Genomic DNA, 25,394 nt, shown 5'->3' on the forward strand with positions numbered 1-25,394 from the left:
TCCAAGGTGATGACAATGGAAATCGATCTAACATGAAGGCAAAGGAAGTTAGATTCGCTTCAAATGATGAGCAATGGAAGTCATTACACTTTAGACACTTAGCTTGATTTCCTCTATTTACCCTATATTCCATTCACTAAAATGCATCAAATTACCTTCATGTGAGGCCTTAGAAACTACTTTGCTCTCTTGGAAGGGAAAAGGAAGGGAAATTCACTCCAAATGAGGAGCAATGGAAGTGTTTTTTGCTCCTAAAATAGGGCAATGGAAGTAACCTCAAATTCATCTTCTAGCTTGGTTTCATTAATTCATTCCTTAGGTTTGTTGTTTCCATGGACAAAAGGTCATCAAATATCCCTCAATGAATGCCTTAGAAGTGAATTTTCTCTCATGAATGAGCAAAGGAAGAGAATTTCTCTCCTAAAGGGGAGCAAAGTAAGTTGATGCCCTCCTAAATGGCACAAGGTTAGTCTAAGATCAAATAACACAAAAACACGCAAAACATTAGTGTTAGTCAATCTAAAATTAAACATATGAAGGCATACCAAAAGAGACACAAAGAGACATGCTAATATATCTAATAAGTAAAACAAAGATCATGAGACATCTCCAACTGCCTCTTAGCATGGCCTTAGCTTCTTCTCTCTTGTTCCTCTCCTCTCCAAGTTCCAAAATAGTGTAGCTCTCAACAACTTTTTGCACTATGGATGCTTATGGAGGATTGAGATTTGTAGTATAACTCCAAATATGAAATAAAAAGCTATTTTTATGCTAAAATGATGTATTTTAACCAAAAAGACAAGATGTTAGATTGCTTATGCTAAAATGCTCTCTAAAATATCTATAGCTTAGATGCATACAAGTTTTTCAGGATCTGGATTATGAAGGAATGGGCTCTATTTATAGGAAAAATGGAGCAATGGATGGCCAGGATTGAAAGGTTTAATCAAGGGTCAAGCTTGAAAGTTGGGGATCCATGTGCACAATTGGCACCAATAAAATAGTGACAAGTGCAACACAGGATTGGGTTGAGAGAAGAGGTTGGAGGCATTAAAGGCCTGAGAAGACCTCATGGTTATCTAAAGGCTAAGGGTCACGCCTAAATTAAGATTATCCACTGGATTAAGAGTTAATCCAAGGATAAACCTTTGTGCAAATGATTAAGAGATAATCATGGTCAAAGCATTAAAGGCTTGATGAGACCCTTGGGTTGGGTAGAGGTTGAGTCAAAACAAATGTTTTAACAATGTGGAAGGGTTTGGGTTAACCATTAATGGTTTTTGGAGACTTTGGGGATTAAGTGGTTGAAAGTTGGAAGCCTTCAATGGTTATCAAAGACTTTGAGGAATTAAGTGGTTGAAGGTTGAAAGCCTTTAATGGGTATCAAAGACTTTTAGGCTTTGAGAAGTGAGTTCCCTTTGCTTAGGGATGTGACAAAGTTTAGAGGATGGATTAGGCTAATTAGGAAGGGTTTAGAAGAATCTAGAAGGGGATTAGATTTTGCAAGTGGATTTGGTGGGTGAGGGAAAATAGGATTTTATTTAAAATAAAAATTCATTTATTTCAAAATGTGTGCAAGTTGCATTTGTAGGAAAATGCAAGTGGGGTGGGGATAATGATTTAAATAAATGTTTTATTTAATTTATTTAAAAGAGGAAAAGGGGGATTTAATTAAATAAATTGATTTTATTTATTTAATTGATTGTGAATTTGATTTAATGAATGAATTAAAATAAATTGAATAATTTATTTAATTAATAGAAGAATGTTTGGAGATGAATTAATTAAATATTTATTTAATTAACTGATGGCTAGTGGATTTTTAATCAAATAAATACGAAATATTCATTTAATTAAGCTAGACAGATTTGTGTGACTACATTTGCCCCTCTTTGAGACGGTGCGGTTTATCGTGTCGTTTCAAAGAAAGAAAAATAGGTGTGAAGAAATGCCCCATAAAATGTAAATTTAATGGGTGGTATGACCCCTCGAGAGATGGGCCGAATTTTTTTGAAAAATCGGGCGATCTCTCGAAAAAGAACGAAAATTGGTAGGGTGGTAGAAGAGAAGAAGTTAGGCAACGTGGGTGAAAAATAGAAGAAAACGGGGATAAAATGGAGAAATGGGGGGCTCGGGAAGTTCACGGGGACCACGGCGATGAGCGGGGCGAAGTTACGGTGACGGCGGGGGCTATAAATGGGGTGAAAGGGGGGAAAATAGGATCATTTGTGACCGCGACCAGTTGAAAACGAGAGCTCTGACAGTGACATTTGGAGGAGCAAGGAGGAGCTACAATGCCGATTTCAATCACCAAACACAGATTCGAGTGAGTCCGACGGTTCCAACGCCCAGCCGACTATGGACCAGCGGTACGCAAATTCGAAAACTTACTTTTTATGCATTTTTGATAAGTTTTTAGCTGAGTCCAAGTCAAGTTGGAGCAAGAGCGTTGGAACTATGGTTTTAGCGCTTTTGCTCCATGAATTAGCGCTTTTGTGCCGCAATAGCGCTATTGTGGTCGGGTTTGAGCGCTTTTGTATGCATTAGCGCTAATGTAGGCAAGTTTTAGTGCACTTGACAAAGTAGCGCTATGGTAGGGTTAATTGAGCGCGATGGATGTGTAATAGCGCTATTGTATAACAGGTTTAGTGCGTTTGTTTTTTTAGCGCTTTTGTAGAGCTTTTTGAGCGCTATTGCGAGGGTTGTAGCGCTATTGTGTAGAATGAGCGCTATTGAAGATAAAATAGCGCTTTTGCCATAGGATAACAAGATGCCCCGGTTTTGGACAAAATAAATCTCCTGATGCCAATGATTGATGGATGGCGAAGTGAAGTGGGAGTTGTTTTGAACCATAGCAGCCCGATGAGACTTAGGTCATTTGTTAGAATAAATGCCTGTTGAAGTCTAGGTGGCCATGATTGCTTACCTGTTGAGACCTAAAGATACTTGATCAAAGTATCTAATGATAGTCTAGGTTTAAACTTAAGAAAGTTTGATAACAAAACAACTGATGGTGATTTGATGAATGTCTATGTGCAGGAGGATCTGCGCGTGTTGCAGTTACGTGAGCGTCATCCTGCGACACAGGGGTTGCGGGATCGATTGACGCAGATAGAGATAGACTGTATTGCAGCTACTGGCCTATACGAGGTGATGCACATGCCCGTGATTCGGATGAATCACGGCCTGATTACAGCCTTGGCAGAGTGATGGCACAATGAGACGTGCACGTTTCATCTAGCCCAGGGAGAGATGACGGTGACCTTAGAGGACGTGTGGCGTATCCTTCGGATTCCGATTCGGGGGGAGCTGGTGACATATGATAGATCCTGGGGGACGGTGTCTTGTCAGAGGATTTTTGAGGAGGATGTATACATTGATGATGACTCGATCATAAGGGGAGGATATAGCGGCACTATATGAGCCCCTTCCAGCAGTGTTATTAGGGATTGTGGGAGGACTTCTGTGTCCAGACAAGCGGTCACATGGATTGGCGGTGGGTTGGGGATAGGTGATAGAGATGATGATGACTGAGGGGACCCGATTTGCCTGGGGGCCGTGCGTGTTAGCGCACATGTATCAGGAGCTACACGAGGTAATGTACCGGGGGAGAGGTTCTCTTGCAGTGGGCATGATGCTGCTGCATGTGTGGGCATGGGAGCACTTACCAGTGACTCGACTAGTGAGTCTCAGATTCCGAGCAGTAGACCAGCCATACATGTTTATGTACAGTGGCATGATGAGTCAGCCCCACTTGGGGAAGTTAGAGTGGTGGCGGCGGGCATTGGATGATTTAGATGCAGTGATATGGCGGCCATACTTGGAGTGTGAGCCATGGGAGGATGACGCAGAGGCACTACCGTATGTGTTTATGACCCGATTCCTCATTGGGAGGACCTCTTATCATGTAGAGAGACAGGTGCCGGGACGAGTGATGAGGCAGTTCGGACGGCAGCAGGGACTGCCTAGCGGATCGGGAGAGTATGCTCGAGTTATTCGGGAGCGGTATGCATGGGGTCCAGTGCTACCGTATGATCAGGCACTGGCAGAGTTTAGGACACTGCAGGCGAGGCCATGGGACCTACGACCGAGGGTCGTTGATGCAGGGGTGACAGAGGAGTATACACAGTACCGAGCGGCACACCCGATCCGACGGATATCAGACCCGGCAGAGCCGATCCCATCTTTTGAGGATGAGAGAGGACAGGGACGAGGACAGAGAGTAGGAGGCCGAGGAGGAGGAGGAGATGGAGGAGGAGGTGGAGGTCGAGGAGGTGGTGGAGGAGGTGGAGGAGGTTTGGGGATGCCGAGGCAGCGGAGAGGGAGAGGTGGACTACCTCTTCAGATATCACAGGGACCTTTGATGCAGGGAGGAGTGCAGCTGAGTGGGAGGGGGATGGAGAGAGAGATCCCAATGGATATAGGTGCAGGAGAGGGTGGTGCAGGGGAGGGACCTAGTGTAGGGGGTGATACAGGTGCGGCAACCATGGACATGGGGGAGGGAGCTACTGGGGATCTGCGGGGGCATATGATAGGTTATTTGCAGACCTGGGTGGAGAGATTAGAGGAGGAGATAGCAGCTAGGGATGTGCAGCTATTTGCACGTGAGTCAGAGCTGACATTGGTGCTGCGGGAGAGAGATACTGCGGTGGAGAGATTGGCGGAGCTGTAGGAAAGAGTGCGGACTGGAGCACAGGGGCCTTCAGGGGAGATTATGAGGGAGATGCGGCGAGCATAGGCGGAGATAGAGTACTGGCGGTGGTACCGATTAGCCAGCGAGCTCTCAGCTACTCACAGATGCGGCAGGCCAGATCCGAGCGATCACAGAGGATGCAGAGCAGTGGGGGTGTGATGGGTCCTCTACGGCAGGAGAGATCAGGGGATGCAGGAGGGAGTGGGGGTTCGATGAGGCCTCCACGGAGAGATGGATCAGGTGGTGCAGGTACCAGTGGTGGAGTAGGTAGGGGTGGTGGTGGTACAGCATCTGGCCAGAGCGGTATTTGAGAGAGCATTTTTGCATATATGTATTGTATCATTGTCTATTTTTGGACTGTATCTTGGATGGCTCTTTGGTAGCCGATTTTTGTAGACTTCATTGTACTCTGATATATGAGATGATATATATTAGGAGATCCCATATTTGTGATGATTATGCATGTGATGATAGATGGATGTTTATGCATGATGATGATTTATTGCTTAGATGTATATGTGTACATGTATGCATTTGATGAGATGTTTCTTTTATGCATGTTTTTATGATGTTGGATACTGACATATGAATGCAGGTTTATATATGATTGGTTTGTTTTTGATTTTTGATGCAATGCTTAATGTATGTAATGTCATGATGATATATGCTTATGCTTTGATGCGTGAACAGGATTTTGGTGTTTTCCTATTGCAATGTAATGATGAGATGATTTATGTGACGATGTTTGAATGAATGATGTTATGTATGAATATGCATCTAGATGTGTTTTAGATGAATGTAATATGGATAAAAAAAATGTAAAGTATACATGCGTATATGATAATGCTTAAATGAATGCATATGTAAAATGGATATATGAAATGATATGAACCAATGTTTTGTAAACAAATGGACTTATGAATCTAAAATGCTTTTAAATATGAAAGTGTGATGATACTATTACTAATATTTGTAATAACTGCACCTTTATGCAATTAAAAAGAGGATAATGAATGCGATGTGAAATGAATCCTAAAATGAGCATAAGAAAATACTTAGTAATGAATGAATGCATCTTTTAATTATAAAGAAATGAATGCAATGATAAATGATAAGGGATAATGAAATGATGATGGATAATTGACATGATATGAATGTTTAGTAAAGGACTAAATATAGTCAAAGACAATTTAATCCTACGAATAAAGCGACCTATTTATGATTAATGCAATGATGCAAAATGATTCATGAAAACGAATGTCAAGAAAATGAACTTATAGTTTAAAAAATGACATGAATGTTTAATACAAGATACAACTAAATATTTAATGCAAGATGCAACTAAATGTTTTAATGCAAGATGTAACTAAATGTGAGTATGATATGATTATGAGGAATGCAAGGTTTGTAAGACTTTGCATGATGCATTGATGATGTATCAGAGTACTCAATCATGATTGTATCCAAGACCAGCTTAATTTTCTCATTTTTTTGCATATAAAACATCTATATGAATAAGTGAACAGATGGGTGATATGCAACGGAATGCAATATATAAACAGATGAGATGAAATGATGATCCATAGTGCTCTATTTTCATCATTGAGCTTTAAAATAATGGAAGAGAATACAAGCATCTTGACATAATAATTCAAGATGACTTGAGTATTTCTTACATGGTTTTGATATAGCAAGTTAATACAAGCAACTTGATATAATGGATCAAGTTGACCAGAGTATTGCTTGCGGAACAGACAAGGATTATCTCCTTTTGTGCATGACTTGGATCATCCTCCTTGATCTTAGGCTGATCAGATCCTGAGACAAGTGCATACCGTACTAAGAGATAAAAACCTTTATCCAGTTTGGATGAGGTAGGAGGAACCAAAGGAATAGCATTGTACCTGCAAACAAACAGTATATACATAAAGAATAAAGAATAAGGATCCTTGGTAATGGCTCATGCTCATATGGTCGAGGTATACGCTGTAGTCAGCAAGCCGTAGTGATCTATGACTACATTTTGCATAAGATCACGTAGCTTGGTGAACTTCCCATGTAGACACCATTAGTACATGCCCCAGAACTTCATCGGAAATAATGCGCAAACGATACAAAACAATGCTAAAAGATTCCGATACAGATAAACAAATGATTGTACTCATAAATCAACTAAGTATTTGATAGCTTAACAGAATTTTCTTGTCAAAGAAAATGTCATCTTGTCTTTGTTTTGGTAAGGAAGGATGCATCCTTGTTTAAAGACAGGTTTGGATTGTTGATGTTGATTGTGTGGTCGATTGATAAGTGGTCATTGTGTGAGTATTGTGTCAATGTTGGTTTTGCATCTGCTTGAATGAATATGTACAAGGTGTTGCCATGTTTTTGTGTGATTTTCGATGGGTTTCTGATGTTTTTGGATTTTGTATTGTTTTTGAATGTTTTTGGTATTTTGCGAGACATTTTTTGAATGTTTTTGGATTTTGTTGAGGCATTTTCCAATGTTTTTGGTATTTTTGATGATTGCCTGAATGAAGAGCGTAATGACACATAAGACAATGTAGAATCCACTTCCATCAATAGGTTAAGGGTATTGCCCCCAGTTTTTTTTAGACCTGACTATGAAAAGGTGGGATACTAGACGCATGGAGTATTTTCTTAATGACAGATGAATAACAAGCCATGGTTGGGATGGATGGATGTATGTATGCAGTAAATGTGATCACAACAAGTCTTAAAAGATAATGGAGCCAAAGCCCTTACGAGTGGCGCCTGTTTGCCAGGTTTTCACCATCGCACTTACCCAAGGTGCCACCGGAGTGGTTGTTCACCGTTTGGATGCATGATTTTTCTTTACTTCTTTTTTTTTTTGAATATTTTTGTATTTTCTTCAGGACATTTTTCTGAATGTTTTTGGTATTTTCTGATATGCAGGGGAGCCTGATGCTTTGTACAGCTTTATGTGTAAAACCGTTTGAGGTGCATGCTATTGATTGGATCTGCAAGCGGTTCTCCTTCTGATGTAGCTAGCTGATATGCCCCGGACCCAAATACAGCAGTGACAACATATGGGCCCAACCAGTTTGATTCAAACGTGCCTTGATGTTCTCTGTTTGGTTGGTTGCGAGGATTCTCTCGTAGAACAAGATCACCTACCTCAAATGTACGAGATCTAACTCGGTGATTGTAACTTCTGCTCATGCGCTGCTGATAGGCTTTGAGGTGATTGTATGCAGCTTGTCGCTTCTCATCAAGTAACTCTAAGTCCTGAAGACGTGAGACTCTATATGCTTCATCATCAATGAGATTATGTAAGGAAAATCGTAATGATGGTATCTCAACCTCAATAGGTAAGATAGCTTCTGCACCATAGACCAATGAATAAGGAGTTGCACCTGTAGGGGTCCGAATGCTAGTTCGATATGCCCATAATGCTGGATTCAATTGAACATGCCAATCACGACCGGCATCATTGATTGTCTTCTTTAGGATTCTCAATATGTTTTTATTGGATGCTTCGGCCTGACCATTGCCTTGTGGGTAATAGGGAGTGGAAAAGCAGTGTTGGATATGAAATTTCTCACAAAGTTCACGGACATCCTGATTTTTGAAAGGAAGACCGTTATCTGTGATGATGGACATAGGTACACCATACCGGCAAATGATGTAGTTGAGGATGAATGAGGCGATCTGCTTGCCGGTGACTTGGGTAAGTGGAACAGCTTCGATCCACTTTGTGAAATATTCAGTGGCGGTAATAATGAATTTATGGCCATTGGATGAAGATGGATGAATCTTACCCACAAGGTCGAGGCCCCATTGACAAAAAGGCCAAGGTGTTGTGATTGGTTGTAGTTCTTGAGCTGGTGCATGTATTAGGTCGCCATGAACTTGACATTTCTTGCATTTTCTGACAAAGTAGTAGGAATCCTTTTCCATAGATGGCCAATAGTATCCAGCTCGCAGGAGTTTCTTGGCGAGTGATGGACCACTTGAATGAGTCCCGCAAATTCCTTCATGTACCTCTTCCAAAGCCTTTGTTATCTCATCTTGTTCCAGACATCGAAGGAGAGTACCATCAAGACTACGTCGGTATAGGGTTTCGGCAATAATGGTATATCGAGCAGTTTGGCGAATGAAGGTTTTACGTTGGTTATTTGATTGGTTGGGAGGAAGGGTATGATCGCGGAGATAGGTGTAGAACTCACCGTACCATGGGTATTCGGAACCAACAAGGCGACATATCATTTCAGATTCAGGGATATCATAAGCAGGGATCCAAAGCTGTTCTACCAAGAACTCGTAGCGTGTTGAATTCTGTGGAAGATCTAGTAGAGATGCGATGGTAGCCATAGCGTCAGCAGCTCGATTCTGATCTCTTGGTATCTGCTCAAAAGTGATAGTAGTAAATGATGTCTTTAGAGTGTCCACCATTTGCTTATATGGCATGAGTTTATCATCCTTGGTTTGATATTCATCTGTTGCTTGTCGAATGACTAGTTGGGAATCGCCATATACTTGTAGTTCTTGTAATTTCCATTGTATGGCTAATCTGAGTCCTGTGATTAAAGCCTCATATTCTGCTATGTTGTTTGTGCATGGAAATGTGAGCCTATAAGACTTCAGGATGCTATCACCTTGAGGTGTGATAAACAGAATGCCTGCCCCCGAGCCATGCCTAGTGTATGAACCATCAAAATATAGTTTCCATGGCTGTGCTTCTGTGATCATGAATATCTCTTCATCTGGAAAATTGGAAATGAGGGAATGATCACCTATGAGTGGTGCATCGGCCAACTGATCTGCAATAACCTGACCTTTGATAGCTTTACGGTCTACATACTCGATGTCAAATTCACTTAGAATCATCACCCATTTGGCCAAGCGGTCTGTCAATGCTGCTTTGCTGAGTAAGTACTTGAGTGGATCAATCTTTGCGATGAGTTGTACCTTGTGTGTCAACAGATAGTGTCGCAATTTAGTGGCTGCTAAGATTACTGCTAGGCAAGCTCGCTCGATAGGTGTGTAACTGAGTTCATAGCCAACCAGTGTGCGAGAGATGTAGTATACAACACACTCTTTACCTTCTGCATTATGTTGTGCCAGTAGCACACCCAGTGCTGTACTTGTTGCTGAGATATAAAGTAACAACGGTCTACTTGGATCTGGTGGCATTAGCAATGGTGGATTCATGAGATAGTCTTTAAGCATCTGAAATGCTTGCTGGCATCGGGCATCCCACTGAAAGCGGATGTTCTTGTGTAGCAGGTGTGTGAATGGGTGACACTTATCAGCCAATTGTGCAATGAATCTTCGGATGGATTGAAGCCGTCCTTGTAGTGTTCTTAGCTGACTGATATTCTTTGGAGGTGGCATGTCCATGATTGCTTTTACCTTTGCTGGATCGACCTCAATACCTTTGCTTGAGACAATGTATCCTAGAAGCTTACCGGAGGTCACTCCAAAGACACATTTCTTTGGGTTGAGTCGAACATGGTATTGTTCCAGTCTATCAAAGATTTTATCTAAGATGTGGAGATGTCCTTCTCTAGTGAGTGATTTTGCTAGTAAGTCATCCACATAATCTTCCATCATGGTATGCATCATGTCATGGAAGATGGTGGTCATTGCCCTTTGATAGGTTGCTCCTGCATTCTTGAGACCAAAAGGCATTACATTCCAGCAATATGTGCCCCATGGACATGTGAAGGCTGTCTTATGTTGATCTTCTGGTGCGATCTTTATCTGATTGTATCCTGAAAAGCCATCCATGAGTGAAAGCATGGCATGTCCTGCCATTAGATCCACTATGATGTCGATATTTGGTAGGGGGAAGTCATCCTTAGGACATGCCTTATTCAGATCTCTGAAGTCAGTACAAATGCGGATGCCCCCTTTTGGTTTGCCGACAGGCACAATGTTGGAGATCCATTCTGCATAATCAATCGGCCTAATGAAACCAACATCTAGGAGTTTCTTGAGTTCTATTTTTACTAGCACTGCAATCTGGGGATGCATCTTACGAAGCTTCTGCTTGACAGGTTTGGCTCCTTCTGCTACTATGAGGTGATGCATGACTAAATCCGGATCAAGCCCAGGCATGTCTGCATATGACCATGCAAAGTTGATCTGGCGCTGCTGGAAGAACTCGATAAATTTAGGTTGTTCCTCTGGAGTGAGAAGAGATGCCAGATGTATGATATGAGGATTTTCAGGAGTCCCCACATTGTATTCTTTGGTTTCCTCGATGAGAATCGTTGATCGTTCCTGTTGTGCATTAGTAAGGAGAATGTCAAACCCTTCATCCTCAGGTGCCTCAAAGAGGTTTTCACCGTTGGATACGCTCTTTCTTTTTACTTTTGTGGGATCAAATAGTGCCACAGTGTGGTTTTCACAGGAAGATCCATGTTTCATTGTTATATTTTTGCAGCTGAAAGGTTTGGCATCCGCCCCGAAGTATGCTGTGCTATTAAGTTCAATGGCGAATCCAGCTTTGTGATCCCCGCTTGGTAGATTATCCCGTAATTCCAAAAAGTCAATGATAGCCTCATCGTTTTGGAAGAGGTCAAGACATGGGGGATTTGGTTGGTTCCATTCGATGAGTTCAGGGTGGATAATGGGCATTGCTTCATCGATTAGATTAAGTTCGTTAGAGGTATCAGTGAGGGTTAAGACAGTGTGGTGAAGGTCGTTGATGGTACTCTCCCTGTCTGAATCAGGCGTAGGATGAGACGTAGGGTCTGTGGAAGATGTTTCTAGCTTAGGTACCCAAGTGGTCTTTATCTGTGCTTCTCCGTAAATAGGAATGTCTTTACGTGGCAAAGGTGGTGATGTGTCTTCCTCATCTGAAGTGTTAAGCTGCACAGAATCAAATTCCCACTCATGTGAGTCGGTCTCTGAATCACTTTCCAGCATCCGATTGCTATACCATACTGGGATGTCGCTGGAGTTGAATACTGTAGGTGTGATTGGTTTATGTATCTTTGTAGTAATCGGTGCTGTAGGAACTATGATGGGGATTAAAGGATTTGTCACTGGAAGTATCAGCAGTGTTGACTTAGTGGCTTTTGTTGGAATGGCTGGTGCCATAGATGCTGCTGCGGGTTCCAATATAGTTGCTGCTAAGAATGGTTTTATTGATGTGATGACTGCTGTGGATGGGATTACTGGTTCGATTGGTGGTATGTTTGGCACTGGTGATGGTTGCGGTGGGGTTGTGAGCCTCGATGGGGTAGTGGCAATATTGCTTGATGGTGCTTTGATTATGAAAGGTGTCCTCTTTGCAGTAGGTGGGCAAAATGGTTTGTTAGGTTTTCCTTTGAATCTGAGTTTAGGAAGGATCTCTTTTTCAAAGCCAAGGCCTGTATTACCTTTGGGCTTGAATTCTGGTAGTAGAGGTTCGTGTCGTCCTTGTTTGCAGTATCCCAAAGCACTCTGACCATCATATCCCATTCTTTGCATAATGAGGAGGCCTTTGCCATATTGTTCCGTAGGAAGTGTAACTTGCGGTTTGTCAGTGGTGATGGGATCTTTATAGATCTAGTCCGCTAGGTCCTCATCTTGTGTTTCTTCCTCTTGACTCTTTCTAAGGACGAAAGGCGTCAAGGCACATGCCGGCGTGATTAGTGGTTGCGGGAGTAACTGCTGTGGTTTACCATGTGTTCTAGGAGAAGTGGGCATTTGTCCCACACAAAAGAGCTGACTCAAGTTGTATTCTCCAGGACCTTCCTCTGCTACTTTCATCTTTAGCTTTTCTTGCTTGGGTATAGGGGTGTTAGAACTGGCAAGAGAGGCGGGACTTACATATGATGTGGAGGAAATGGCTTCCCTATTATTAAGAACAGTAATTTCTGGTTGATGGCTGATATTATGGCAAAATGCAAAGGGATTTGCATCACCCAGGATTGTGATCTCTGCACCATTATGTGGGAACTTGATACATTGATGGTAGGTAGATGGAATGGCTTGCATGGCATGCATCCAAGGTCTCCCTAATAATAGATTATATGGCAGCGGAAGGTCCAGAACTTGACAGATGATGTGCTGTACCATAGGGCCCACTCGGATTGGTAGTACCACAGCTCCTTTGGATGAACGCTCTGCATCATCATAGGCCTTGATGGTGATCTTCTTGCGAGGATCCACTGATTCTATTGCATATCCCAATGCTGTGACCAACTGTAGTGTACAAATGTTTAGGCCTGCTCCATTATCGATCAAGACTCGCTTGATCCGGTGTTGGTTGATAAAGCCTTCAATGTGGAGTGAGGCGTTATGAGGTTGTTGGAACGAAGAGTTGTCACTTTCGGAAAAAGTGAGACAAGGTGATGACTTTAGATTTCCAACCATGGTTTGAAATTGGTCCGTGTTCAGGTTTGCAGGGACTGACGCCTCTTGGAGTGCTTGATCCAAGATAGTTTTATGAGAGGGTGACAGACGCAAAAGCTCCAAAATGGATATAAGTGCAGGGGTTTTGTCTAATTGTTCCACAAGATTGTACTGCTTTGGGACGGAGGTGGTGCCTTGTGGAGTTGCCTTGATGGTAACTTTGCCGCGACGCGTAACAACATTGCAATTTGAGGTGGGATTTTTGAAGGTGATAGTTGCAATTTGTTCACTAGCATCATACAGGTGATTGACAGTGTAATTATACGCAGCTTGCGTATAATCAGTGGTATCAGGACCTCGTCTAGAAGTGGAAGGACCCCTTTGATCTTGTGATGGAAGTGGATTTTTGAACATCTGATGATCATTATTGGTTGTTTTTGGGTCATGCCCTTCAATTTCAATTTCTCCTCGATCAATAAGATCCTGAATGAGATCTTTCAATCGGTGACAATTACTTGTCTTGTGTCCTCTTCCTTGATGGAACTCACAATGTTCAGTATCTCTCCACCATGCCGGTTTGACCTGAGGCTCATAGTTTAATAGCTTAGGTAGAGTGACCAAATTTTGAGAGAGGAGTTGTCGCAACACTGTTTCAATGGGTTCCCCTAAGGGAGTGTATGTGCGTTTTTGTTTTTGTGGACGAGGTCTTGGTTCATCATGAGATGTGATGCGACCTTGATTAGGAGGAACATTGGTGTTATTCTGAGGTGGAGGATTTTGTCCTGCAAATCGAACCACAAGTTGTGCATTTTGGATAGTCCGAGCATCCACAACTCCATCGTTGACGATATTTTTGTTCTTGTTCCAGAAGTTCGGTTTATCGCTATTGAAGCGCGGGCGAGGACCATCTTTTGGTTCATTAAAGATTTTGATGAGTGCCCTTTCACATTTTATACCTTTGGTGATCATATCGTTAAAAGAATATGTGTCTTTGACATCCAGGTGAAATTCCATTTCTTCGTTTAAGTTGGAAATAAAAATTTCCACTAGTTCTCGTTTAGATAACTGAAGAGAACGTCTGCTAGACATCTGGTGCCATCGTTGCAGGAATACTGAGAATAATTCACCTGGTTTTTGTTTGCTATTGCATAGATCAGCCATGGTGATGTCGCGTTCAATGTCATAAGAGTAATGAGATAGGAACTTCTGGATGAGTTCCTCAAATGTTCTAATGCCACCTGGTAGTCGGGAAAACCATGATGTGGTTGTTCCTCCCAAGCTTTGGGGAAAAAGGCGCATTAGGTATGTGTCCTCATAAGCCACTTCAAGACAAGCGGAATGAAATTCTCGGACATGATCACGGGGATCCCCCTTTCCTCTATATTTTTCAAATTTGGGTGTTTCGAACCCGCGTGGAAAGGGTGGCATATAAAGATTCCTATCAAAAGGATAGGGACAGATGTCATTGAGTGAGAATTGGTTAATCTTGACACCACTATGAAGTTGTTGGGCGAGATTCTCGACTTGTTGCCGCAACATCTCCATTTCATTTGGAGGAGGAGGTGGTGGGTTACCTCGAGGGATGTTATATCTGATGGGATCTCTACGCCTTTCCTCCTCATGGCGACTTTGTCTTTCTGATGCTTGTCTTAATTGGGCAAGATCAAAGTCTGAGGGGAGTTTGGCTCCTTCTTGAGCGAGTTTTAAGAAGTGAGCATCCGCATTGCCCTTAGTATTTCATCAAATAATATGTTAAAATGAGGGTTATGCTGAACCCTTTCGATTGTTGAAGGAGTGGGAGTACTTGGGTTTTCGTCATTCACATTTCCTCCAAGTGCTTCTTGAAATTCATTGAGGTTGTCCTCTTCTTCCTCAATTTCTATTTCTCGTTGTCTCGATCGTGATCGGGTTTGAGCCATTTTGCTTGTAAGCTTTTGTTGAAGTTGATTGAAGATGATGATGAGTTGTTTGATGAAATGAGAGATTGATGGTTGATGATTTTAGTGGATTGGTGGTATGTAGATCTCTAGCACTTTTAAGGTAGATGTTACCGAAATTCCTTCTTTGAATTGCTTGATTGTGTGATAAGATTTGATGTGATAAGGTGTAGAGAAATCTGAGATGTGTTACAGATTGAACTACCTAGTAATGAGAGGATTCACTCATGAACTAGTTTTAACCTGCGTAGATGTGTTTCTTAGGATGAGCTTATCCTAGATGTAGAAACAATCTAAAAAGTGATGTGATGTGTTTGATTTCAAGCAATATCTAAAAGAGAATTTAGGACAAGAACCTCTTAATGTTTTGAGAGTTGGGACGGATTGATGATGAAGTGATGATGTATGAATAAGATGCTGGATGTTTTGTTTCAACTTCAATAAAAATTTTGTGTTACAAATGGAACAAACGCTACCTCTTCCCTTTCAGGCATTGGTGGCACTTCTCGAGGTGTGTTGTAGGTGATACAGATGTTTGGGAAGAAGTTGGGATTAATCTTTCCTCCTTGATTTTTGTGATAACTCAGAGCTCTATATTGCATAAAAGCTCTGTGGTTTAATGATTCAGAATCAAATTCGTTTGTTTTACCTTGAAGGTATAGACGCATGCGATGTAGAAAGACTCTATGTGAGACAAAGATTTGTCTATTGAGATAGAAGAATTTCCTCCTTTTGATCAAAGCCTTTGAGCTTAATGGTCTTCTTTTCAAGGTAATATTCTGATGACGCTTCTTCTTTCGCAAGATGTGAAGAATGGTCATAAAATGTGATTCTTTGTTGTTTGTACCTTGTTTTTGATGTTTTGGTTGTGTTGACAGATGTTGGATGAATACTTTGTTTTTGGGATTGATTTTCTGATTTTTCGCTGACAAGAAAACAAAGCAAGCACACAAACACAAAATTGTAGCCTCAAAGGCACAAATGAGTATGGGTCTAGATCAACCCAATCCTTGGACTTGTTTTTGACCCTTCCTTTAGATTTATTTTAAGGTGTATTTCCAAAGCCTGAAGTCAGCTCAATTTGCACTAGGTCTGTAAAACGAACACACTTCAAACACTTTTTATCCCTATGGTCAAATGGCTAGTTGTGATAAATTTAGCCCACATCTTGATATTTCTTCGACTTTGGTACTACATACCTTATGAATCCCGCCGTGGCAGGTAAGGATGTGATATACTAAGTCTTGCACGAGCATAACAAATAGATGATCCCTATGATGGGGGAGTCACCACTTTTATCAAGCCACAAGTGACTTTTCAAAAAGCTATGTTTCTACTCAAGGAAATATGTATGGTGAGTATCTTGGGAGCAAAACCTTCTATGCTCTTACACTAAATTATACCTCAAATATCCTCAATCAATAGAACAGGTGGGCTACTACTTAAAGGTGTTTAGTCATGTTCGATGGCTTTGGACATAAGTTCATTCTGCAGTGACTCACTTAAGAGCCTTGTAACTGGTGGTGGGGCCCATTTGTCCTTTCGGCCAGTTACACTGTAGGAACAGCTATACCCAAGGCTACAGCTTTCGCTCTCACCTGATTTCTATAGTGGCTCGAAGGATTTACCGCTCGAGGTCGTTCCCAAGAGTATCGATCCCTTGGCAGGCCTCTCTTAAAAAGATAAAATGTGAGTGTTACTAACACTTTTCTCTTGCACCTAGGACCACGAGAGCCAAGGGAGAGGATAGTGTGTGTTAGAAGTAGGTCCACTCGGCTGACTTTTTGCACAAGCGTGCCAAACACCAAATTCACTTGTTCTTTTTAATCCAGCATTTGCAAAGATGATTTAACTATTTGGAGATGTTGCTCCAACAGTCATGGTGTTCGTTTTAACTTCAAAAAGCAATGTGTTTTTGTATTCTAGAATTTGAAATCCTGGTCAACTTAATGAAAAACACGTTTTGCTTTGAAGGAAATTTTGTTTGCAAAAATCAAAACAAGTGGTTTGTAAGTTTTTAACTGCACCAAAATTTTGAAGTGTGGCTTGTGATTTTTAGATTTGATGCAAGAAAATGGAATTGTTTGGTTTTAAGCACCAAATAAAGTGTGTTTCCTAACTTGCAAGAAAACAAATGTTTGAAGTTGTTGTTCTTTTTATCTTGCAATAAAGAAAGATGAATTTTGTTTTAAGCACCAAAAACAAATTTGAGGTTCATTTTATGCACTCCAAAATGAGATGTGAGGTTTATTTTATCTTGTACAAGAAGGAAAAATGGATTCTTTTTAACCAACTTTTGAAAGAAAGTAAAAAGAAAGATTTTATGGCATCTAAACTAACTCCTTCCCCTGCACATAAAAAAGATTAGAACCTGCACGCAGTCAATGGTCAAATGTTAGTGTGGGCTTACACAAGCCTAAGTTCTGATGTTTGGTTACAAAGTGAATTAGACAACATTCTGCCGCAATAGCGCTATTCTGCTTTTTTGGGCAGGAGCGCTAATTCATACAATAGCGCTAGTCTGCGTCGCAGAAGCGCTAATTTACACAGTAGCGCTTAAACAATAGGAAAATCCGAGAGATCAAAAGCGCCAGAATAGTGGCAATAGCGCCAGAACTGTGACAAAAGCGCCAGAATAGAATCAGTAGCGCTAAAACATTTTCAATAGCGCTATTTTAGGGCAATAGCACTAAAAGAAATTGTTTCGATAGTGCTAAAACGTGTTCAGTAGCGCCGAAGCGCGACCTGTGTGGCAGTTTCAACAAGCAAAAATGTTAATTTAAAAAAAAAAAGGATCAGAAGGTTGCCTGTTCGATTCACGTCAGGTTCACCAAATGATGCCCTCCTAAATGGCACAAGGTTAGTCTAAGATCAAATAACACAAAAACACGCAAAACATTAGTGTTAGTCAATCTAAAATTAAACATATGAAGGCATACCAAAAGAGACACAAAGAGACATGCTAATATATCTAATAAGTAAAACAAAGATCATGAGACATCTCCAACTGCCTCTTAGCATGGCCTTAGCTTCTTCTCCCTTGTTCCTCTCCTCTCCAAGTTCCAAAATAGTGTAGCTCTCAACAGCTTTTTGCACTATGGATGCTTATGGAGGATTGAGATTTGTAGTATAACTCCAAATATGAAATAAAAAGCTATTTTTATGCTAAAATGATGTATTTTAACCAAAAAGACAAGATGTTAGATTGCTTATGCTAAAATGCTCTCTAAAATATCTATAGCTTAGATGCATACAAGTTTTCAGGATCTAGATTATGAAGGAATGGGCTCTATTTATAGGAAAAATGGAGCAATGGATGGCCAGGATTGAAAGGTTTAATCAAGGGTCAAGCTTGAAAGTTGGGGATCCATGTGCACAATTGGCACCAATAAAATAGTGACAAGTGTCAACACAGGATTGGGTTGAGAGAAGAGGTTGGAGGCATTAAAGGCCTGAGAAGACCTCATGGTTATCTAAAGGCTAAGGGTCAAGCCTAAATTAAGATTATCCATTGGATTAAGAGTTAATCCAAGGATAAACCTTTGTGCAAATGATTAAGAGATAATCATGGTCAAAGCATTAAAGGCTTGATGAGACCCTTGGGTTGGGTAGAGGTTGAGTCAAAACAAATGTTTTAACCATGTGGAAGGGTTTGGGTTAACCATTAATGGTTTTTGGAGACTTTGGGGATTAAGTGGTTGAAAGTTGGAAGCCTTCAATGGTTATCAAAGACTTTGAGGAATTAAGTGGTTGAAGGTTGAAAGCCTTTAATGGTTATCAAAGACTTTTAGGCTTTGAGAAGTGAGTTCCCTTTGCTTAGGGATGTGACAAAGTTTAGAGGATGGATTAGGCTAATTAGGAAGGGTTTAGAAGAATCTAGAAGGGGATTAGATTTTGCAAGTGGATTTGGTGGGTGAGGGAAAATAGGATTTTATTTAAAATAAAAATTCATTTATTTCAAAATGTGTGCAAGTTGCATTTGTAGGAAAATGCAAGTGGGGTGGGGATAATGATTTAAATAAATGTTTTATTTAATTTATTTAAAAGAGGAAAAGGGGGATTTAATTAAATAAATTGATTTTATTTATTTAATTGATTGTGAATTTGATTTAATGAATGAATTAAAATAAATTGAATAATTTATTTAATTAATAGAAGAATGTTTGGAGATGAATTAATTAAATATTTATTTAATTAACTGATGGCTAGTGGATTTTTAATCAAATAAATACGAAATATTCATTTAATTAAGCTAGACAGATTTGTGTGACTACAGAAGTGTTTTTCACTCCTAGAGGGGAGCAAAGGAGCTAGTCTTAAATTCACCATTTCAATCCTTCCCTTTGTCAAAATTATGATGCATTAACCTCTTTCCATGATCAAAATAATGTTGTAGGTACTTAAACTTTCTCCTTACCCTCAAATATGCTCAGGAAGTTGAAATCGCTCCAAGATGAGGGCAATGGAAGAGGATTTTTCTCGTGAGAGGGAGCAAATGAAGTAGATTTCACTCCTGGAGGGGAGCAAAGGAAGTGATCTCCACACTTAGCCCAATTCAAGGTTGTTGACCAAGAATTGAATCCTTCACTCAAACTAAGGCATCACATGATGACTAGAGGGAATTTCATATGATTTAGAAGGCTTGGAGAGGGATTTTTCTTCTAAGAAGGAGCAAAGGAAGCACAATTTGCTCCAAGAATGGAGCAAAGGAAGTGAATTTTGCTCCTAGGAGGGAGCAAAGGAAATTTTTGCAAAATTAGCCATATTTTACCCCTGTAACTTACCTCTCTCTTAAATATGATTAGATCACCCTGATGACAAAGGAAATACTTACATAGTTAACTATGCTTTAACTCCATCAAACTCTTGCTTGTCATTCTCAAATCAACACCTGACTTCACACCTCATTCCATGGAAGAGAAAACAAATTTTTCCCATACTTAGTCAGATTTTTCTCCTACAACTAACCTTCCTTACCTACTATGCTCAAATTGACATCACTTGACCTCTTTCCAACCTAAGGAGGGAGAAATGACTCTACCATTACCTAGCCACCTAAGAAAGTGCACTTCTTCAAATCAAAGGCTAATAGAAAAAGACCTTACTACTACCAACAACTAAGCTAAGACAACTAACCTAGAAAACGAAAAAAGTGGGGGTCCCCATTTGCAATGGGGTGATGTGTGAATATGTCACAACATCTAGTGCCTCAAATAAATATTCCTAAACATTTCAAATGTAAAAACCCAATCCACACTTAAAACCTCTGTAAATTCAACCCAACTTATCAAAATATTAGAAAGTGTACTCAAAGTGGAAGAAGAATCTTGAACTAGATCAAGGCACCTTGTTTTTCATTACCCATGTGTGTGCAAGTGTATTAATTCCTTCTCAACAAGAACATTATGACTTCCATGTTCCATCATGATTAGGTATGTAGTTTGTCTAAACTTCGTAAACATCCTAGATAGAGCCTTGTTGCCAATTAGACATCTATAGCTTCCACGACGTTATTGCCGTGATCTTGGGAATATTGCTCCATTGCCAACCAGGTGTCCATAGCGCCAATGGAGCTACTCACATATTTTCATAGCCAATCTTGATATTTTATTTTCATTCATTTTTCTTTTTCTTTGATTTTTCCTCTTTTCTTCATATTTTTTTCTCTTTTGATATTGCTTTCTATTGTTTTCATATTCCATCATTTCCATTGGCTTGTAAGTAATGAAGCTCACTTGGGTTTGATGATTATAGTAGCGTTGAAGCAAGACTTTGGATTTTTCACTAATCATGGCTTCACTTGGAAAGACATAATGACTCAGAGTTTATTAGTTTGTAAAGATATAGTAATCAAACGATGTAAGTTTCAAGACATAGAATGTGATTCTCTTCCGAGTCAAGTACAAGTCCTAACCAAATGATAAAGTTGGAGAGGAATAAACTCTGATTCAAAAGAATTTCATGAATATATATCCAAGAAACAGACCAAATATAAGATTGAAAATGTGTCGGTGTGTGAGAAAACAACACAAACGCCTTTCTCACAAATGAAGGCTCCCACTTATGACACCTAAACTAAGCGAATGACTGACTGAATGACTCAAAGAAAACCAAACCAAACTAAAGCAAGCAAATAACTAATCTACTTGAGCCACTCAAAATCATGAGTCAAATGACTCAAGGCAAATTTGTTGGCATTTGCACGAAGATTGCATTAATGATATGTTATGTTGTCATTGATGTCAATTGAATAGGTAATGGTATTTATGATATTGCTGATATTGTTGTTATTATTGATATTGGCTTGTCACCGGTAGGAAGAGCTTTGTGGAAGATTTTGTAAACCGACATGTTAAGTTTGTGAGTGGAACCGGTAAACCGGTATATAAGGTTAAACCCTTTTCTATGCAATGTAACCAATAAACCCTACTAGTTGTTTTTTGTTAAACCCTAACTGATCAAGTTTGTTGGTTTAAGATCTAATGATGAGTGGTAATGATGGAGACACATGTGATCATTGTATGAGGATAAGTTTAGATTGTTTTGGCGTGTTTGTTCGTTTATTTGATTGTCTAGGGAATGAACAAAGTGGATTGCATCTAATGCATAGTGTGTGATAAGTTACAAAGTCCGATGAAGCGGTGATCATGGAGCGGTTGGAATTTTATTGAAGAATGTGAAGAGATTGTTATGATTTCTAACGGTCAAGATTGAACCAACTTGTTTGTAATCTCTATGAGAGAATTAGGTTTTTGTTGTGTTACCTGGTGCAGGAGCACCAAAGACTTAGGCTTATAGGTTTTTCTCAATTTTGGCTTGTACTGACCTTACCCAAGTAAGGTACTTAATAAGGACTCCAGGAGGGTCCAAGAATGAGCTCGATGAGTAAAATGTAGGCCTAGATTGAGTTAGTTCTTCTTAAGTTTGCATTTTGTGCATAAGTAGTGGTTTGAGTAGGAAATTGACCTTCTTGATGGTCAAAAGTGGAAAAAATTGGTATAGGAATTAGGGAGGGTTAAAATAGTCTTAGGAATGCTTGAAAAGTCATGAGTAATGACTTAGAATAGGTTTCATAGATTAGAAAAGCAAAAAGTGCAGAGTTGCAAAAGTTGTCATGACAATTTTTGTCCTAAAATGCTTAGCAATGGAGTTAGGGATAGATCAACACCATAGAATGCCTCCACACATGGGGAAGAATATTAAAACCTTCTCTTGCATGGTTACCAAGGTTGGATTTTTATTTTTGTAAGATCAACAATCTGAAACTACTCATTTTCAGACTGTTTGACACTATTTTGGCTTATTTTGCTCATATTGTGAATACAAATGGATTGAATACATTGATCCAGTAATAGATTGAGTTTATTTGGTGTGTTTTTGTGTCATTTAATTCATTTCAAGCTTTTTAGTTAGGTTGTGTTAGTGTTTTCATTGCTTAGTTTGAAAACAACCAGTTTTGGCTTGTACATAGCCATTTTGTGTAAAATGGTTGCCCCATGAATTCCCTCCATGCTACCATCATGGCCTATTGGGAAATAGAAGGAAACCACTTGTACAATGTACATATGTAGGGACAAGTTTTGGAGATGAAGAATAACATGACTGTCACCTTGTTCTAGGCGAGTCCAGGAGTAACCCGACTAGAGGAGACAAGGTAAATTTGGTGTGTAAAGTGCAGGGGTGAATGCAAAAACACAATATAACCTTTTGGAGGGGTCCATGAAGTTAATAAAAAGTTCCCTATCCAAGGGGAAGTCTTGAAAAGACCATTTGATTCTCATTTTCCAAACTTGACCAGTCACTGCCGATTAGGAGACCTAGAAACCCTTCAAAACCCTCATTTTTGGGTTAGGGCATTGTATGGTGAGTTGGGAAACCAAAACCAACATAATAACTTGGGGTTAGGTAAGTTTTTGAATAAAAACCAATCTTTTTGTAGGGTCTTTTGGACCATTTTCCCCTAAGCCCTAGAAAACCGGATTTTGGAGGCCTAATAGGGGCTCATTCCTTGTAGCCCTTTTCTAGGCAAAATAGTGAAATCGGTAAGAAAGCTAACGGATGCAAACCTCAAATGGACCCAAAAGGTATTAAAATCATGTTAGAAACCACCTCCACACCTCTGCATCAACTCACAATAGTAGGAGGTCAAATTGACAAGTTGAAGTCAAGACAACCATAATGAGCACATGGGAAACACTGTGAATTGGTAGGGTTCCTAGTTAAATACTTGAAGAAAAAACCTTGAGATTGATAAGAAGAAAGTCCTAGAAGAGATTGAGAAGGAATTGGAGGTCTTAGAGAATAGATAGAACTAGATATTTGGTGGAATTGAGCAACACCAACTAGGTGAAACCCATCATTACTGACCTAATTGATTTTTATTTAAGGTCGATGAAGTTGTTTGTAAAAGTGTTGGAAAAGTGTTAGTTGAAACCAGTTGAGTGTGTAGTTGCCTAAATGGAGAATAGATCTACAGTTTTTGTAGAAGCAGATTGAAGCTTAAAAGGATCTCATCAAGCAAATGTAGTGCTATTCAGACAAATCAAGAAAACCTATTGTTTTCTAACAATTATTGCAGAATTGAAATCCCCTAACCGGGTAAGCTCTAACTTGCTTGATTACTTCTTAAATTCTCTAACAAGGTGGTCCATTAGCTTGAATTCTCAAACCCTCTACTGAGGTTACTCCTAACAGGGTATTTTGCTTTTCATCAAGGCATTTTGTAAACTCCTTAATTGGGTGATTCCTAACAGAATCAATTCTTAACAAGACTTATTGTAAAAGATTTAATAGGCTTGGCTCCTAACAAGGAGAACTTTAGAAGAGTTCAGATAGTTATCCTTGTGAGTCTCATCTCACCATGGTTTTTACCTATTTGGGTTTTCCATGTATAAACATTTGTGTCAAGTGGTGAATGTTTTTGTGGTTATGATCTTATTTGTTGATTTGATTGACTACTTAACTATTCTGATAAGGCATGATAACCAGAAGCATTGAGAGATTGAATAGGTTGATATATGATTAAGAATTTTGATGTTTACAAGATTGAAGTTATTTACTATTAAGTTGTTATAACAGTTAATCAGTTGATGTTGAGTATTGATCTTGACTTTGAAAGTTTACTTTGTGAGTTTGAATTTGAGATGGGGAAGTTTGTATTAGTTTTTCAGTATACTGATTCACCTTCCCTCTCTCATCAATCTACCAGATACTTATTCTTTCATCATACCATCAAAATTAAGAACAAGGCTCAACAAAACAAATAAACTAAAGCACACAAAAAGGAAATCTACTCTAAAGATATATACAAGACTCCTAGACTTGACACGACTCAAGGAAGCAACATATGTACATGACTTCACATGATTCCTCAAGGTATGCAACATGAGCATGACAAGTGACAATTCACAGTCGTGAAAATTCATCCTTAAATATGGAAAAGCAAGCTCTCACCATGCATCTCTCATATTCAAGAAAGGTTTCCTTTAAGATAATCAATTGAGGCAACTCGTTAGGACTATGATCTATCCAAATGCAAGTCATTTTCCAAAAACCCCCATAATCAAAATCATAATAACTTTTAGAGTTAGAATCAATGAAAGAAACAACTTGATGTTCTTTGTGCTCACATGGGAATCCTTTCTTGAATGGAAGTGTTTGCTCACCATTCAGTGCATTATCGGAAGCAAGTTCATCAGTTTCTTTAGGAGGTCATCATTGGTGATGTACTATTCCACAAGCATTCACAACATGTTGATCCTCACTTGCAAGTTCTTATTGGAATAATCTTAGCGCCCCTTCGAATAGCTCAACTTTCTTTGCTTTCACCTTGACATCTCGCTCATCTCTATGCATAAAACACACATCCTCATGAGACTTTGTAAGCATATCTTCAAAAATTAAGGACTCCTTGATAGATTAAGCTTCAAAATTATCCTCTAGTTGATCAAATACACTCTATGGTGGTATCTCATCCTCAAGAATTGTCTCGGGAGGCTTGAGTTGATGATGAATTAAATCACCCACAATAACTTTTTTGTTTTGAAATTTTTTTGGTAGTAATTTCGTTTGTATTTCCTCCATGAGATCTTTTAGCTCCCCCTCGAATAGCATGATGGTGGTGATGTCTTTGAGCACCCCCTCAAGTTTTTTTTCATACTTGAGCTTACGTGTGATAATTCGTAGCTCTTCATTTAACATGTCAACTTGATTGACCTCTTCAAGGATGCTACTTGAAATCTCCTGCAATTCACTCTCCAAGATCTCCTTTTGTGGTAGGAATGAAAATTCGTCAATGAATTCTCTTTCTTGAAAGGGATGTGAATCATTGTCCTCCTTAATTGTCATATTGACACATTGATCATCATTTACCACCATCCCACTAGCTTGTTCATTCTAAATTATTTTCTCAACTTGTATTCCAATGTACTCTGTTT

The sequence above is a fragment of the Cryptomeria japonica genome, chromosome 8 (genome assembly GCF_030272615.1).
Source record: "Cryptomeria japonica chromosome 8, Sugi_1.0, whole genome shotgun sequence".
Classification (NCBI taxonomy): domain Eukaryota; kingdom Viridiplantae; phylum Streptophyta; class Pinopsida; order Cupressales; family Cupressaceae; genus Cryptomeria; species Cryptomeria japonica.